The sequence below is a fragment of the Cimex lectularius genome, unplaced genomic scaffold (assembly GCF_000648675.2).
Source record: "Cimex lectularius strain Harlan isolate CLEC.00 unplaced genomic scaffold, Clec_2.1 scaffold59, whole genome shotgun sequence".
NCBI lineage: Eukaryota > Metazoa > Arthropoda > Insecta > Hemiptera > Cimicidae > Cimex > Cimex lectularius.
The window spans coordinates 1,499,192-1,505,191 of NW_019392794.1; positions in this window are offsets into that span (position 1 = coordinate 1,499,192).

A 6,000-nucleotide genomic window follows, 5' to 3' on the forward strand; every position below is an offset into this window, starting at 1 on the left:
AACTTTTCCGGCTCAATTAGTCCCAGTGTGTACATAAATAATTAAATTAATTACGTAAAAAAGTATATATTATTTAATTATTATTTATTATATATTATTTAAAAGGAATAATTAATTGAAATTATTACTATTAATGTTGTGTTATATTGTTGTAATGTCAGGATAAATTTGTCTTATTTTCATTACAATATCTAAAAATGTATATTACTGGTGGATTATATCGGATTTAATGTCAGGATAAATATGTTTTATTTTCTTTATAATATCTATAAATGTTAATTATTACCAATGTTACTAGTGCATTTTATTGTATGCAATTCCAGGATAAATTTGTTTTATTTTCTTTGCAAATGTGTATTGTTATTATATCTAACGTATATTATAGTAAGTAATGAAGGCCAACCCCATATGTATGTCTGAGACTGTAACAGATTAATATTAAAATAATGATAAAATAAAGGTGATATAAAGTTGATATAATAAGGAAAAGTTGGAAACGTTCGGACCTTTCGAGCCAACCTACAAAGTTCATCTCGGGCGATTTTTCCCCAGTTTTGGCGAGAATCTTCTCTGTTATGATAAGTTTTACTTTTCATATTCCACAAACTCCTAATATCAAACACTGAACATATTAGTTTTTCAATATCCATCGCAAAAACCAATGGGGTAACAAAACCATACTGCCTGAAGTGAACGTAATAAAAAGGCAAACACACGCACTATCAAATTGATTTGAATGATTTATAATTTCTGTCATGCTTTTGCGAATTCTGACAATGAGACCACGTCAAACAGTCCTCTACTAAGCAATTTTTTTTTTTTCACGAATCGTCAGAACACAGATTGAAAAGTCCCGTGTATTATCGATAAAGACTTGGAATGAATGACCGCGTTAAGCCGATTTGTTCCGGAGATATCAAGGCACATTATTCCTTTATACACCGGGGAATTTTACGGCAGAATTCCGTCCTGGAGCCCAATACCGTTTCATAACAAAAATTCCCAATCCTTTAAGCCGCTTGCAGGGTTAATCACGACTGATCCCGGCCGTCGTGCAGATTTTTGTTTCCATTTTATATCTAAATTAACTTCAAGGGGAAATATCACGGCATTTCATTTGAAAAAGAAGGAAAAAATAACCCAAGTTTAAATGAATAATGTACAGTTACGGAATAAAAAAAATCTTGATTGTTCATTAAAATCATGAGGTCACGAGAGCTCAAGTGGTAGAGCAGCGGCGTATCTAGACGAAGATCGTGGGTTCGAATCCCGCTCGTGCCATTGACTTTTTTATCTTAACTAAAAACCTTAATTAATTGTAACTTGATTGTTCAGTTGAAAGAACTTTAAACAAAATTAAAATACATAATGGGATAGAATAAAAGGGCCACCCTCGGCCATAATACCCCTGCAGTATTTTTTTTATAGGGAATCATCAGCTCGTAGACGCAATGACATCTCCTTTTACTTGAGGGGGTGGTTTCTCAGAAATGAGCTCTAATAGGTGGCATTTGTCCGTGTTGTCCTTATAACGTGTCAACCCCCGGCCCACCGGTCTTAATGGGGCCCGGCGGCCTGATGAAATAGCCTTTTCCAAATTCTTCGGACGTCTTTTTTTTTCCTTCAAGCCCAACCCCCTTTGTCAACACGCCCTTCTGTGGGCTAAAGGGGTTCGAACCGACCGTAACTCTAAAACGGAGTGAAACGTTGGTTAGTAGAGACAAAGTTAATGTCTCAATCACTGAAAAAAAGGTATTCTGAGTAAACTTAGAATTTTCAGGTAGCCTCAAACCCCCAAATGCTCAGAGAACTCAGGTGTTTGGTGGCACAAAGCCACGAAATGAACTCATATAAGCCTAGATGAATTGTTTTATTTTTCGAAACCCTCTCACTCTATATTTGTTGCAGCATGTTGATAACTGATCTATTTTGTACGTAGATTTACTTTGATGTACATTTATTTAATTTTTGGACATAATCGATATATGAACGATTAGATTTGGATGCATAATTAACATGATATTAGGAATTTATTACATATCCACCTGTTTATTCAGTGCAGGTATGTTTTAATTAATAATTGGTTATTGCTTTTTATTTTACTGTGAGGAACGTTTTTCTAAAATATTACCATAATTATTACGTTTTACTTAAAATATTATTAAAATTTATGTTTATCCTATGGCGAGGCAAAAAAATTCTTCTATCCAGGGGACACAGTTAATAAAAAATTGAAGAATTTGTTTCTTATCCTTTAATATTTTCTTTTTTGAAATGTGCGGTATCTGTTCAACTGAGTGAAAGAAAGTTCTGTATTTCTTATAAATCTGTTTTAAAATTGTATTTATTTATTTTATATTTTGACAATACGGCGTAAAATATTATAATTTATAAGGAGAGATTGAAGAAAAAGCTTGGGTTAGTGGCGTAAGGTGGAAGGATACCTCAGAATGGAAATTATGGGAAACGAATTCGGATCAGATCCTCCATGAATGGGATGATTAGGTCTTTGTGCTTCGTTAGATTGGTGATGTCCAAGGGAGAGTCTAACGGCGGAAGACTTAGTGTTGGATTCGTTGGGTGTTTGAAACTAGGCTAGTTTAAATCGTCTAGTAAGTGTTTGTAAGCGGTTAGTTTATTTTGGCTTTGTGGATATTTCAATCCAAATAGGTGTCTGAGTTGTCCTTATCTTTTATTGAGTTCTTGTATTTTTGTCTTGTGAATGAGTTCCATTTAAGTACATGAAACACTCAAGGAATTGGATGGAGTGTTTACCTTGTAGTTTATTGTCTGACGTCTCAGCGCAGTGCTGGCTTTTTTGCTCGTTTAACTTGATTCCACAAATGCACCAATCGTTAATGAGTCCAGGTATTCCTGGATTGCTTCTGTTGATTGGGTAGGGTCGAAGAGTGGATAGAAACGCGGTGTCGTGTTCGTTATAACGTAGTATGTCAGCAATGTAGTGTAAATTACTGGTCCGAGGATTCTTCGTAGGAAAATTCGGAGACGATTCTCACATTAAGCGATCTGAGAAGAAAAACTTAAAATAGATCATATTTTACGTCCGAAATTCTCATTTTTTGTCTACCAACAGGTAGCAAGGCATTAAGTCTTTCTCCATGTCAGGAATTAATTTACTTTATTATTATCATTATACCAAATATATGCATCTGAGGAAATTAAACAATTTACTTCTCAAATAATTTTTGGCGTGCGCTTTTAGTTTTCAGCAGTGTAAATCAAAATAGACCATTGGACTTAAAATTGTTTACCATGGTATATAATAAAAAATAAGTATACACATAATCATCCATTTTTCTAAGATTTACACTTTTCTCCTGCATACGATGAAACGTTTTGTTTCAAATTTGGTTATATGTATATGCTAACTTGCGGTTTTCTGTCTGTGAAGGATCACCAATGTATATAATAAAAAATAAGTATCCGTAAAAGCATCCATTTTTTTTAAGATTTAAACTTTTCACCATCATACGATGAAACTTTGTGTTTCACGATTGGTTGGTTATATGTGCAGTAGTGGTCAAAGAAATTGCATCACTTAATAAAAAAATCTATATTTTTCCCAAACGGCACATTGTTTATCAATTCTGATGGTTTTAACAATGTTGTGAAATGAAAAACATCAATAACATGATAAACAAATTCTAATATTTTGTGGATCCACCTTTGGCCTTTATCACTGACGCAAGTCTTGTTGGCATCGAGTCAACCAAATTTTTAATGATTTCGTCACTGATCTCTTCTATGTATTTTTAACGATTTGCTTCAACCTTTAGTTTTAGGATTGGCTGCATTAATTTTTTTCTTCATGATCATCCACAAGTTCTCAATGGGGTTTAAATCGGTATTGTTACCTGGCCATGGCAATGCTGAGATCCCATTTTCCGTTAAAAACTTCTTTACCTACACAAAAACATGAGCATAAAGAAAATAAACAGTACAAAGCACAAAGACGGTTACATTTTTAAAACCAATTATTATGAGTACTTACAGTTTTTGCTCTGTGACATGGAGCAGAATCATCTTGAAAAATGAAGTCATCACAGTGTGTAAGGAGGTTTTTCTTTGAGGGGATTAAACTCTCTTCCAAAATTTTTATGTACTTGTCTGCATCTATAACGTTAATCTGGCCAAGCCCAAAGTAGGAAAAACACCCCCAGATCATTACACTTGCCGCATGGTTCAATGTTTTCAAGGCGCAGGATTCGTGAAATCTTTCGTGTGCACGATGTCCACGTGGAGTTCCATCAGTGCTAAAGATATTAAATTTGCTTTCAACAGAAAACATCACTTTTCTCCAGTCTTCTGATGTCCACTTTTCATACTGTTTCGCCCTATTTGGACGTAATTCCTTCATTTTTTTTTAAATTGAGAAATGATATTCTGCCCATAAACCCCTTTCTCTCAATCGTCGGCCGACAGTTTCGCTACTTGTACTAACTAAATTCCTATCTGCTATTTCTCTTGATATTTCCTTGGCAGTTTTGAACCTACGTTCTATCGACAATCGCATCATCATCCGGTCCAATCTCTCATTTGTTTTTCTTTTCCTCCCAGTATCTTTTTTACGCTCTATGCTATCCTAAGAAAGATTATTCTTTAAAACTCTTACCACTGTGGATTGGTGACACTTTACCCTCTTCGCTATTTCTCGTGAAGAAAATCCCACCTCAGCTAGTGTTACAATTCGCGTTTTTCAGTTACAGAAAGCTGCTTAAAATTCTTCATTTTGAGCAAATAATATTGTTTATATGTCTCATCGGTTAAAGCCAAACTAAGTGTCATTGTTTGAGTTTGCTCTAATCCTTATAAGTAAACATAAACAATACCGTTGAATTATAACATCGTTTAGGATTAAAACTTAAAAAAATAAGTGATGGTATTTCTTTGACCACGACTGTACATGCTAACTTGCGGTTTTTCTGTCTGTGAACGATGTTACCTTTTCCCAGCATTCTAGGGCAAGAAACACACGTACGAATAAACGTACAATAAAATTTCAAGGAACATCAATCTCGCAATTAATTTCTTTTCATTTTTTTATTGCGTATGGCTACTTCTGTTTCTTGCTAGCATAAGAACATCAAATTGTGAGGTTTTCCCTTTGGTCTCCGGGTTATGTACCTGTACTTTGGTTATTACTGAGCATTTTGGTCTCCTAATCCTAGCCTGGGGTCAAATCCCCAACTTTGAAGATGGTAGACCAACCCAGCGAGGATATGTAATCAAAATTATCGGCAACGAAAAAATTGCTTAAGTACATCAACTAAAAATAATTCTATTAATACTAAAAAATACCGTTTTCATCTAGCCTAATACTAGATTTGAGAATTAGTGAGTTAGATTAGACACACATTTTAAAAACTAACTAAACAAAAATTAAATCTTTAAGTGCAGTATCAATTGATTACAAGACGTAAAACAACAATAAGCTTCATGATAATATTTCTTGTTGAACTGCGGAAAGGTCGGTGATATGTTAATGGTTGTTAAACAGTCCCAGGCCCTAATACTATGCTAATAGCAGAAGGTGAGATAGGATCAGGCGCCACTCTCAACAATTAATTAGGACCGGCCAGATTTATGCTTTTTCGGGGTCGCCTAGGTATGGGCACCCGCATTAGTCTCATAGCGGTGGTGACAAGCGCAAAAAAAATTAAAAACAGCAATGCGCTCCTTCTTGTTCGCTCCCTGATAAAAGTGCTACCTGAGATTAAGAGATTACGATTGGGGATTTATGTCTCCCTTTGAACAGAAGCCAATTTCTTACCTGAACTATATCTCGCTACGGTAGAAAATTGTATAACTGATTGTAATGATTGTTACTAAAACGTTGTCAGATTAGGACTGGAAGTGTTAATTTATAAATATACGCAATTTCAAAATGGTCCTTCTTACATATATCGCTGTATTTAGTAATAAGGAGGCTTTTGCAATATATATATANTTTTTTTTTTTTGCAGACGATTAGTTCATGCC